This window comes from Dasypus novemcinctus, chromosome X (genome assembly GCF_030445035.2).
Source record: "Dasypus novemcinctus isolate mDasNov1 chromosome X, mDasNov1.1.hap2, whole genome shotgun sequence".
NCBI classification, from domain to species: Eukaryota; Metazoa; Chordata; class Mammalia; order Cingulata; family Dasypodidae; genus Dasypus; species Dasypus novemcinctus.
The window spans coordinates 154,821,432-154,831,656 of record NC_080704.1 but is presented as its reverse complement, the minus strand read 5'-3'; positions in this window follow the sequence as shown (position 1 = coordinate 154,831,656).

Sequence of the window (10,225 nt, the reverse complement as noted above, 5' to 3'; positions counted from 1 at the left end):
CAACTCCTTTATGTCAACTGGAGGCTTATCTTGCTCCTTTAACTGGGCCATATCTTCCTGTTTCTTAGTATGTATTGTAATTTTTTGTTAATGTCTTGGTGTGATGGTTAAGCTATTGTGTCATCTCAGCCAATTGTGCCCAGTTGCTTGGTCAAGCAAGCATGGGGCTAACTGTAATATGAGGGTATTTGTGGACTTTAGTCACCTTTGATTTTACTGCAGTGGTAAATCATAGATAGCTGGTTATAATTACATCAATCAGGGAGATTGCCATCAGCAGTGACACTTAACCCAATCCACTGAATCCCTTAAAAGGGGAAGTGATTCCACCATTGAGAGAGAATTTCCCAGCTCATCTTTGGACAGCCAACAATTCCCAGAACTCATCAAGAATCTTCATTGGACTTTTATCAGAGCTCCTGGTGCAGCCTGACTGCAGAACCTGGACTTGTGCATCCCCAAGGCTGCATGAGAGACTCTGATAGACCTCTTAATATCAACAAATATCCCTTGTTGATTCTGTTTCCCTAGAGAACCCTGACTAATACACTTGGCATCTGGCTTACTAGACGTATTTATTGGGTGCAGTTTCTCTCTTTAATTTAAGGCTTTTTTGCTCTTTCTCTCTTGCTGGCTGTGTAGTAGGAGTCAAGGATGTAGTTGGTGCTGTAAACTGTGGAAGCTGAAGCTTCCTGTGTTGCCCCAGGAACCAATGAAGCTTCTCCCACCTTTCTCCTCTGCCAGGGGTAAGGACAGAATCTCAGCCATATGTAATAATTTAATTTGTGCAGGCCAAGACCATTTTCAGTTGCCCAGAAAGACTGATGAAGCTTCTCACCTTCCTCCCCTGCTTGGGATGTGGATGGAACTGTAGGTGTGGGCAGCAATATACGTTGTGTGGGTCCAAAATGACTGCAGTTGCTCAGATAGACTGATGTAGCACTGCCCCTCTCCTGCCAGGGGCTGGGATAGACCTTCTGGAGTGCTCAACCATCTAATCTGTGTGGGCTGAATGTGCCTGCAGTTGCCCTAAGAAGCGGATGAAATACTGTCACTTCTGCCCATTAGGGGGTGGGAATGGAACCACTGACACCCACCACTTCAGTTGGTGCAGGCCAAAAGTGCCTAACATTGCCTGGAAAAGCTAAGGAAATACCAGTTCTCTCTGATCCTATTGGGAGGTAGGATTGGATCCACAGGTGTACAACAGTTCAGTCCCTGTAGGCCAAGAGTACCTGCCATTGCCCAGAGAGGCTGAGGTAACACCAGCGCCCCCTATCTTATTAGGGGCTGGGGGTGGATCTACTGGCCTCCAAGAGTCCATTTTATGCAGCCCAAAAGTGCCTGCTATTGCCCAGAAAGGCTGAGGAAATATCAGTCCCCCCCCATCTTACTGGGGTTCATCCATAGATGCCAAATTGTGCAGTCCATGCAGGCCCAAAGTGCCTGCCATTGCCTAGAAAAGCTTTGGAAACACCAGTCCTTTCCTATCCTATTTGTGGGTGGGGGTGGATCTACAGGTACCCACCAGTCCAGTGCAGTCCTAAAGTGCCTGTCATTGTCCAGAAAGGCTGAGGAAGAAGAGCTCCCCTCCTATTCTACTTGGGGGTTGGGATGAAGTTACTGGTGTCTGACTATTCAGTCTGTGTGGGTCAAAAGCACCTGCAGTTACCCAGAGAGGCTGGAGAGACACGGTTCCTCTCTTGTCCTATCAGTTTGTAAAGGCCAAAAGTGCCTGCATTTGCCTGGAGAGGCTGAGGAAACATAGCTCCCCTCTTATCCTGTTGGGGGGGTAGGGATGGAGCTACAGGTGCCCAAGTATCCATTTTGTATAGGCAGAAAGTGCCTGCTTTTGTCCAGAGAGGCCAGGAAACACAGCTCCTCTCCTATCCTATTGGGGTGCAGGGATGGAGCTACAGTCTGTGCTGGTCTAAAACACCTGCAGCTACTGAGAGAGGCTGGTACAGGTTCCACCCCCCACCCACCCAGGTTTCTCCCTGCCAGAGGTGGGACTGGGGCTTAAGCTAGAGTTGCAGTACAATCTGGGTGGAAAGAAGCCAGTCCCTACCTTCACTATGGTTTTCAGTTAGCCCCACTTCCTCTCATGTGGGGGGTGGAATTAAAATGATAGCTACTGACTTCTTTCTGACTTGGACAAGTTCAAACTTTAGCTGTTCTTAGGATTATACTTTAGCCATCCGAGTTTACTAATCAGCAGCTGAAGTCAGTGGCCAACCATCTCTTGCTCCCCTGTTTTTGGGAAATGAAGCCTCCAACTCCAGTCATAGAATAGCTCCCAAGGTAGCCTGTGCTGCCATTGGAGGATGGACACCCGCCTCTGAGGCATGGAATGCTCTACTCATGAATCTTCTCTGCTGATGGGCAGTCTGCTCCTTCCATTCTTTTAAGGATGTTTCAGGATGTTCTTCTGGTCTACTGGGGCCCCCAAACAGGTGCTTTAAATAGGTCTGGGTAATTACTGTAAACTTCCCTGTAGGAAGAGTTCACTCTAAGAGCTCCTTACTCAGCCACTATCTTGCCCCTCCCTTAACCAAAGCATTTTAAAAAACGAATATAAGAATTATAAATTTTTTTTGGAATTATTTTTTTTCATTTTTTTTCCAAATTCTACTCAATTTATTCATTTTTTAAAAAATATTACATTCAAAAAATATGAGATCTCCATTCACCCCCACCACTCCCCTCACAGTAACGCTCTCCCCCATCATCATGACACATCCATTGCATCTGGTGAGTACATCTCTGGGCATCGCTGCACCCCATGGCCTGTGGTCCACACCATAGCACACACTATCCCACGTTCTATCCAGTGGGCCATGGGAGGACATACAATGTCCGGCAACTGTCCCTGGAGCACCACCCAGGACAACTCCAAGTCCCGAAAATGCCTCCACATCTTATCTCTTCCTCCCATTCCCCGCCCCCAGCAGCCACCATGGCCACTTTTTCCACACCAATGCCACATTTTCTCTATTATTAACCACAATAGTTCATGAATAGGATATCATTAAGTCCACTCTAATCCTTACTGTATTCCTCCTTCCTGTGGACCTTGGCTTGGTTGTGTCCATTCCACATCTATGTCAAGAGGGGGCTTAGATTCCACATGGATACTGGATGCAATCCTCCCGCTTTCAGTTGTAGGCACTCTATGCTCCATGGTGTGGTGGTTGACATTCTTCAACTCCATGTTAGCTGAGTGGAGTAATTCCAATAAATCAGAGTGTAGGAGCTGAAGTCTGTTGAGATCAGGGCCTGGCTATCATATTGTCAGTCCAGAGATTCAAATCCCCTAAATATATCTTAAACCCCAGCACCAACTACAATTCCAGTAAAGTAGCATGAAAGGCTTGTGAAAAGAGATCCCATCTGAGTCCAGCTCCATCATGCAGCAACACCAGCTCCAAAGAAGGGCCAACTGACATGGCAGTGAACCCCGTCTGCCATGACCATAGAACCTGTGGGTCTCTTTAGCCCTCAAAAGGACCGATACCTGGGGTTGTATCTACTTTATCTGTCTCTGAGACTCTGCTCAGGTGTGCATAAGGGCAATCCTTTTGACAACCTCCAGACTCTTTTTAGAGACTCATAGCCATATGAACTCATTTGTCCTTTCCATTTCCCCCTTACTTTAGATCAAACAGCATTTTTAACTCCTGTTATTATATGTAGACAGGGATAGAATTATAAATTTTAGATATTGAGAAAGTAAAGATTTATTTGTGAAGACCTTCTTAAATAAAACCCAGTATAATCAACTGCCAATCTATTCAAATTAATAACCCTTCAATGGGATAGCATGACTAATATGCAACATGCAATGCTTTTATATAGTCCAGGATTGACAAGTTAAAAATACAGTGAGAAAAGAACTCACTAACAATATCAATAAAATATAGTAACCAGATATATACTTTATCAGAGATTTGAGAAGTCTGACAACTTGTGACTTAAGTCATGGGTTCTAGAACTAGAGTATAATAAAAATAACATGTTTGCCAGTCACTGGCCATGCAGCATCAAGTAATTTAACCTCTCTGCCTCAGTTCCCATCTGTTACAAGGGAGTAATAACCATCAGGCAAACATCATAGGGTCAATGTAGGAATGAAATTGTTAATATTTGTAAAGCACCCAGAATAGTGCCTACAGTCTAATGTTCTATAAATATTAGTAATAGTAACAAAATAAATCTTTAACAAAGAACGTAAGTGAATAATTGGTAAAGAGTAAGTTTAATACTGAACAGGAAGGTGATATTGCAAGATAGTTCTTTCTCCCCAGATGAACCTATAAATTAAATTCCGATCTGGGCCCAATTACAACATGTTGTTGTTGCTGTTATTGTTGTTGTTTAATGGAAGTGATACACTGTAGTTGTTTAGGGTACAATTTCTAGAATGAAACAGCCTGGGCCACTTACTTAATCTTTCTAATTCTCAACCTCCTCATCTGTAAACTGACTATCATGATTAAGGTACCTAATACAATTAAATGTGACAATCCATGTGAATAAAGACTCAGAGGGATTATCCTCCAAGATATTAAAAATGTGTTCTTCAGCTACATCAGAGCACAGGTTCAGCCATAAAAAGTTTAATGGAGCTGAACATAAAATCCAAAAGCAGAGTAAAGTAATAATAAACTTGCCAGCACATGAAGATCTGCTCTATATTAGGTACTGTTTGAATTATTTTGCAAATAAACTAGCCACAATCCTAAAGGGTAGTGACTGTTGTTACCCCAAATTACAGAGCCTCAAGAAAGGTGACTTGCACAAGCTCCAGAGAGTGTCAGACCTTGGATTGGCTATAGGTAGCTGGCTCTTGGGTCCAGGTTCTAAGTCACAACACCTGGAAAATATTATATTTAGTAGACTTGAAATTTCAGATCATTGGAGAATATTTGAAGAGTTCAGTGAATAATGCTAGGTTAATAACCAGTTTGAAAAATATAAATATATCCCTACTTTATATCGAAACAAATCCAGATAGATTAAAGCTCTCAATTTGCTAAATAAATCCAAATAAATCTTGGGGAAAGTAATCACAGGGAGGACTTTTCAGAGAGTAACAAGGTATAAAGCTGAATTCAAATTGAGCAGTAAATTCCTCTTCTCTGAAAAATGGATAGGTCGGTGACTTTACTGGCATTTATTAACTCTATAAAGAGTCAATAACTTTGGAGAAAGAGGCTTTTGAGGAGGAACTTATGTAACATCCCTAAAAAGTGAGAGCTGGAACATTGCAATGAACAGGATGGGGGAGAACAGCCTAGATTTTGTGGCCTGTATGTGGAGTAAGAATGCAGGAAGAATTTAATCCAATTCAGTACAGTTCAGTTAATCCTAGTAAAATATTGGGATTACAATGGTAGAAAAACATCAATATTTCCTCTGGCCTCATGCAGGCAGTTTACAGTTAACTCAGAGAGATAGACAGTTGTATAAGGAATTATACTGAGGTAAGTGCTAGGATAGAATTTCAGGATGTTGTAGGTTAGGAAGGGTGCTGACTTTAGATTTAGCACTCATATAAGGCTCCCCACAAAAAGTATTATCTAGGCTAAAATGTGGAAGCTGAGTAAGATTTAGGAAATCATGTCTGCTCCTCTTCCTGGGTCTTTGTTTGTGAACATGACTGTATCTCACACAGGTGATGAAGACAGAAACCTGTCCTTTAAAGAAAGAGAGAAGTAAATAATTAGATTTATAATCTGAAATCAGGCGGGATATCTTGGATGGTGTCCTCAGACAAACAACCAGTGATGGAAAACATGTAAATGATGAGGTTGTCAAGGGATGGGTTAACCACTCCCTTATGAGAAACCTCTTTCCTCTGCTAACTTGTAACAGGTTCTACTGAAGCTGTCACTGCAAACTTTCCAGAGTAATCCCCTCCCTCAATAAGTTGCAAAAGTTTCCATTTGCCCTTTCTCAGAAATCACCCACATAAAGAATCTATAGATAAGTTCTTGTTTTTAATTGCCCGAGCAAAACTAGCTTCAAATGGCTCTAAACACAGGAGCATGTAAAATTAAGAGAAGCTTGACTTAAGAGTCACTTTTACCTAATTATAATAGTAAAAATCACACTATCACATTCATTTAATTATTTTGCACCATTACTGTATTTTTTTCTTTATTTTAAAAGAAGCTGGGAAGCAGATGTGGCTTTAGTAATTGGGCTCCCATCTACCATATAAAAGGTCCAGAGTTCAATGTCCAGGTCCTCCTGGTGAAAGCAAGCTGGCCTGTGTGGCAAGCTGGCCCATGTAGAGTGCTGGCCTGCATGAAGTACACACAGGAGTGCTGCCCTGTGCAGAAGTGCTGGCCCACACAGAGAGCTGGTGCAGCAAGATGACACAACAGAAAGAGACACAAAGGAGAGATAATATGAGATGAGGCAGACCAAGAAGCAGAGGTGGCGCAAGAGTATAATTGCCTCTCTCCCACTCCAGAAGGTCCAGGATCAGTTCCCAAAGCCACCTAATGAGAATACAAGCAGACACAGAAGAAGACACAGGAAATGGACACAGAGAGCAGACAATGAAGGGAGGGGGAAGAAATAAATAAATCTTTAAAAAAAGAAGCATTAAATTACATAAAAGTTATATTAAAAATATAAGGGATTCCCAATTGATGAACACATTTTGGAGCATTGCCACTAAGTGTGGATTATAGTTTACATTGTAGTTAACAGTCTCTCATGCACAATTTTGTAAGCTATGAGAAGATATATAATGGCCTGTACTGAGACATTCAGGACAATTCCCAAGTCCCAAAAGTGCCCCCATATTATGCCTATTTTTTCCCTCTCCCTCCCCTCAGAACCTCCAGTGGCCACTGTCTCCATATCAATGATAACAGTTTTTCCATTGCCAGAATCACAATAAGTCTATAGTAGAATAACAATAAATCTACTTTAGTCCATTGTTCATTCCCCAATCCTGAGGATTCTGGGATGGTGATGCCCTCTCCACCTCTAATTGAGAGGGGGCTTAGATCCGGTGGGGCAGATGAATGTGACTATCTTACCTGAAGTTGTACACTCCCTGTGTTCCTTGGGATGGTTGTTAACCATCATCTTCTCCTTGTTAGTTGTCCTGGGTGAGTCCAATGAACTGGAGAGTAGGTGTTCAACGCTGTTGAGATTCAGGGCCCAACTGGCACATAAAAATCCCAAAGGTTTAAGTCTTCTGGACATATACCTATTCACTCTAGTACTAACTATAGGTTCAAATAGAATAGCAGAATAGTCATGTGTAGGGAAACCACTAATGAGGCCAACTCTGTCACACTGTGGAACATGAATTTCAAAATAGGGCCTACTGGCAGGGCACCAAAATCCTGAGCTATTTTCTCCAACTATAGGTTCTGGGTATCTCCAGAGCCTTCAAGAGCCCTGCTATTTGAGCTAGAATTTACTTTGGCAGTCAATGAGATCCTGCTGAGACATGCATAAGAATAACCTCTGGAATGACCTCCCAACTCACTTTGAAGTCTCTTAGCCTTATAAAGTCATTTGTCTTTACCCTTTTCCCCTTTTGGTCAAGGTCTTTTTACAGTTGCATTGCTAGTTGGTGCTTGATAGTAATCCCTTGGTGCTAGGGAGGCTCATCCCCAGGAGTCGTGTCCCACACTGGGGGGAAGATAATGCAAGAATTCTCTATCTGGCTAAGCTGACATTCAAAAAGTAGGGAGAGTTCAAAATCACAGATAAATAGAAATTAAGAGTTTGTCAGTAATAAACCAGCCCTTCAAGAAATACTAAAAGGAGTTCTTCAGATTCAGAGGGGAAAAAAACAGGAGAGAGAGAGTTAGAGAAGAGTGTAAGAACAACTAAAAAGATAAAAAGAAATAAAAACAACATGTGGCATACATAAATCAAAGAAAAGATGGCTAATGCAATTCCTTGACAGAAAGAATTGAATGTTAATAGATTAAACTCTTCAGTCAAGAGATACAGATGGGCACAATGGATAAGGAAATATGATCCATCTATATGCTGTCTACAAGAAACCAACCTTACACCCATGGACACAAGAAGGCTGAAAGTGAATAGCTGGAAAACAATTTTACATGTTGTACTAGTCAGTCAAAGGGGGGCTGATGCAAAGTACCAGAAATCTGTGGGCTTTTATAAAAAGTATTTATTTGGAGTAGAAACTTACAGTTAGCAGGCCATAAACCATAAGTTACTTCCCTCTTCAAAGTCTTTTGTCATGTGCCAGAGCAAGATGGCTGCCAATGTCTAACAAGAGTTCAGGTTTCCTGGGTTCCTCTCTTCCTGGGGCTCAATTGCACTGCTCTCTGCATAAGGCCATCTGTAGACAGACTCTACAGGTGACAGAATCTATCTCTCCCCAGGGCTTGGACTCAGCTGCTCTGCTCCTCTGTGTGCTTACTTCCTGGGCTCCAGCTCAAAACTCCAACTCTCTTCTCTGTCATGTGGTTCTCTCTATGAGTCCCTGCCTACCAAGGGGACAAGGACTCAACATCCTACCCACACAGCCCAATCAAAACCCTAATCAGAATTTAATCATGCCCAAAGGAACAGACCAGTTTACAAACATAATCCAATATCTATTTTTGGAATTCATAAATAATGTCAAACTATTATACATGAAACAATAACCAAAAAAGGGCAGGAGTAGCTATAATAATATCATACAAAATAGACTTTAAATGCAAAACTATTGTAAGAGACAAAGAAGGCCACTGTACATGAATAAAAGGGTAATCTATCAAGAAGAAAAAACAGTCATAAGCATTTATGCACCTAACCAGTACACTTCAAAAATTATGAGGCAAATGTTGAAAAAACTAAGTGGAGAAATAGATGTCTCTACAATTATAGCAGGGGACTTCAATACAGCAGTATCACAATTAAACAGAACATCTCAATAGAGAATCACTAAAGAACCAAAGACCTTGAATAATACATTGGAGGATCTGGACCTAATAGACATATACAGAGCATTACATGCAAATACAGTGGAATATACATTCCTCTCAAGTGCACATGGGTCATTCTTCAAGATAGACTATATGCTAGGCCACAGAATAGCTCTCAATTAATTCAGAAAGACTGAAATTATACAAAGTCATTTCTTTGACCATGATGGAATGAAGCTGGAAATCAGTAAGGGGCAGAGACCTGATTAGGCACAAATATATGGAAGTTAAACAACACACTCTTAGGCAAACAGTGGGCCAAAGGAGACAATTGCGGTCACCCCTCAGGCTGAAGTGTGGTTTGCTGGCCTGGCGGGGGAGCAGCCGCGGCAGGCCAAGCCGCTGCCCCCATAATAGGGTGGCTGGTCGGACTCACCGCCACCCTTGAAGGAAGCTCGGCATGGGCGCAGAGTGCCCTCAGGTCTCCCCTTCTCGGCAGCCATGCTTCCGCGGCCGCCCCTCCTCCCGGATAGCGCCACACAATGCCTTGTGGGGCAGCACCCTTCTTCTTCTTTCTCCCTGCGCAGGCCCAGAGCGGAAGATTCCAGTCTGCCCTTTTCCCCTCCCCCGACAGCAGCAACAGCCAGGCGTAGGCGGAAAAATCCAGTCTGCCCTTTTCCCCTCCCCCGACAGCAGCAACAGCCAGGTGTGGGCGGAAAAATCCAGCCCGCCCTTTTCCCTTCCCCCGACAGCAGCAACAGCCAGGCGTGGGCGGGAAACTCAAGTCTGCCCTCCACCCCAGCAACAGCAGCCACCAATCCCTAAACCCTGCCCCTTCCCCCAGCAACAGCGACAGCCAATCCCTAACCACCACCCCTCCCCCGTCCAGTACCGCCCACTGACCTTTCGCCGGCAACCAATCAGAACAGGGCATGGCTTTGACCAATCAGCCTTCCCCAGCCCCTATAAAACTGTTGCCTCTCCCTCAGTAAAGTGGACTTGCGTGTTTACCTTGTCTCCGCGGTAGTTCTTCTGCCGTGCGCCCTCCAGTCCTGAGAGCCCCCGACAAGGGCCTGGCCTCCCTTGTCCCCAGTTCGTCGCCTGCTTCTCCGGGCGACCCCTTCGTCGCCGGCTTCGCCGGGCGACCCCATCAGCCGAACCGCGCAACCCCTTGTGAGACCGATCCCTCGTCTGCTGCCGGACCGACCCCTCGTCCCAAGCGGGACCGACCCCTCGTCCAGAGCTGGACCGACCCCTCGTCCGCAGCCAGACCCCACCTCTACCGACCGAGCAAGCCACCGCAGACAATC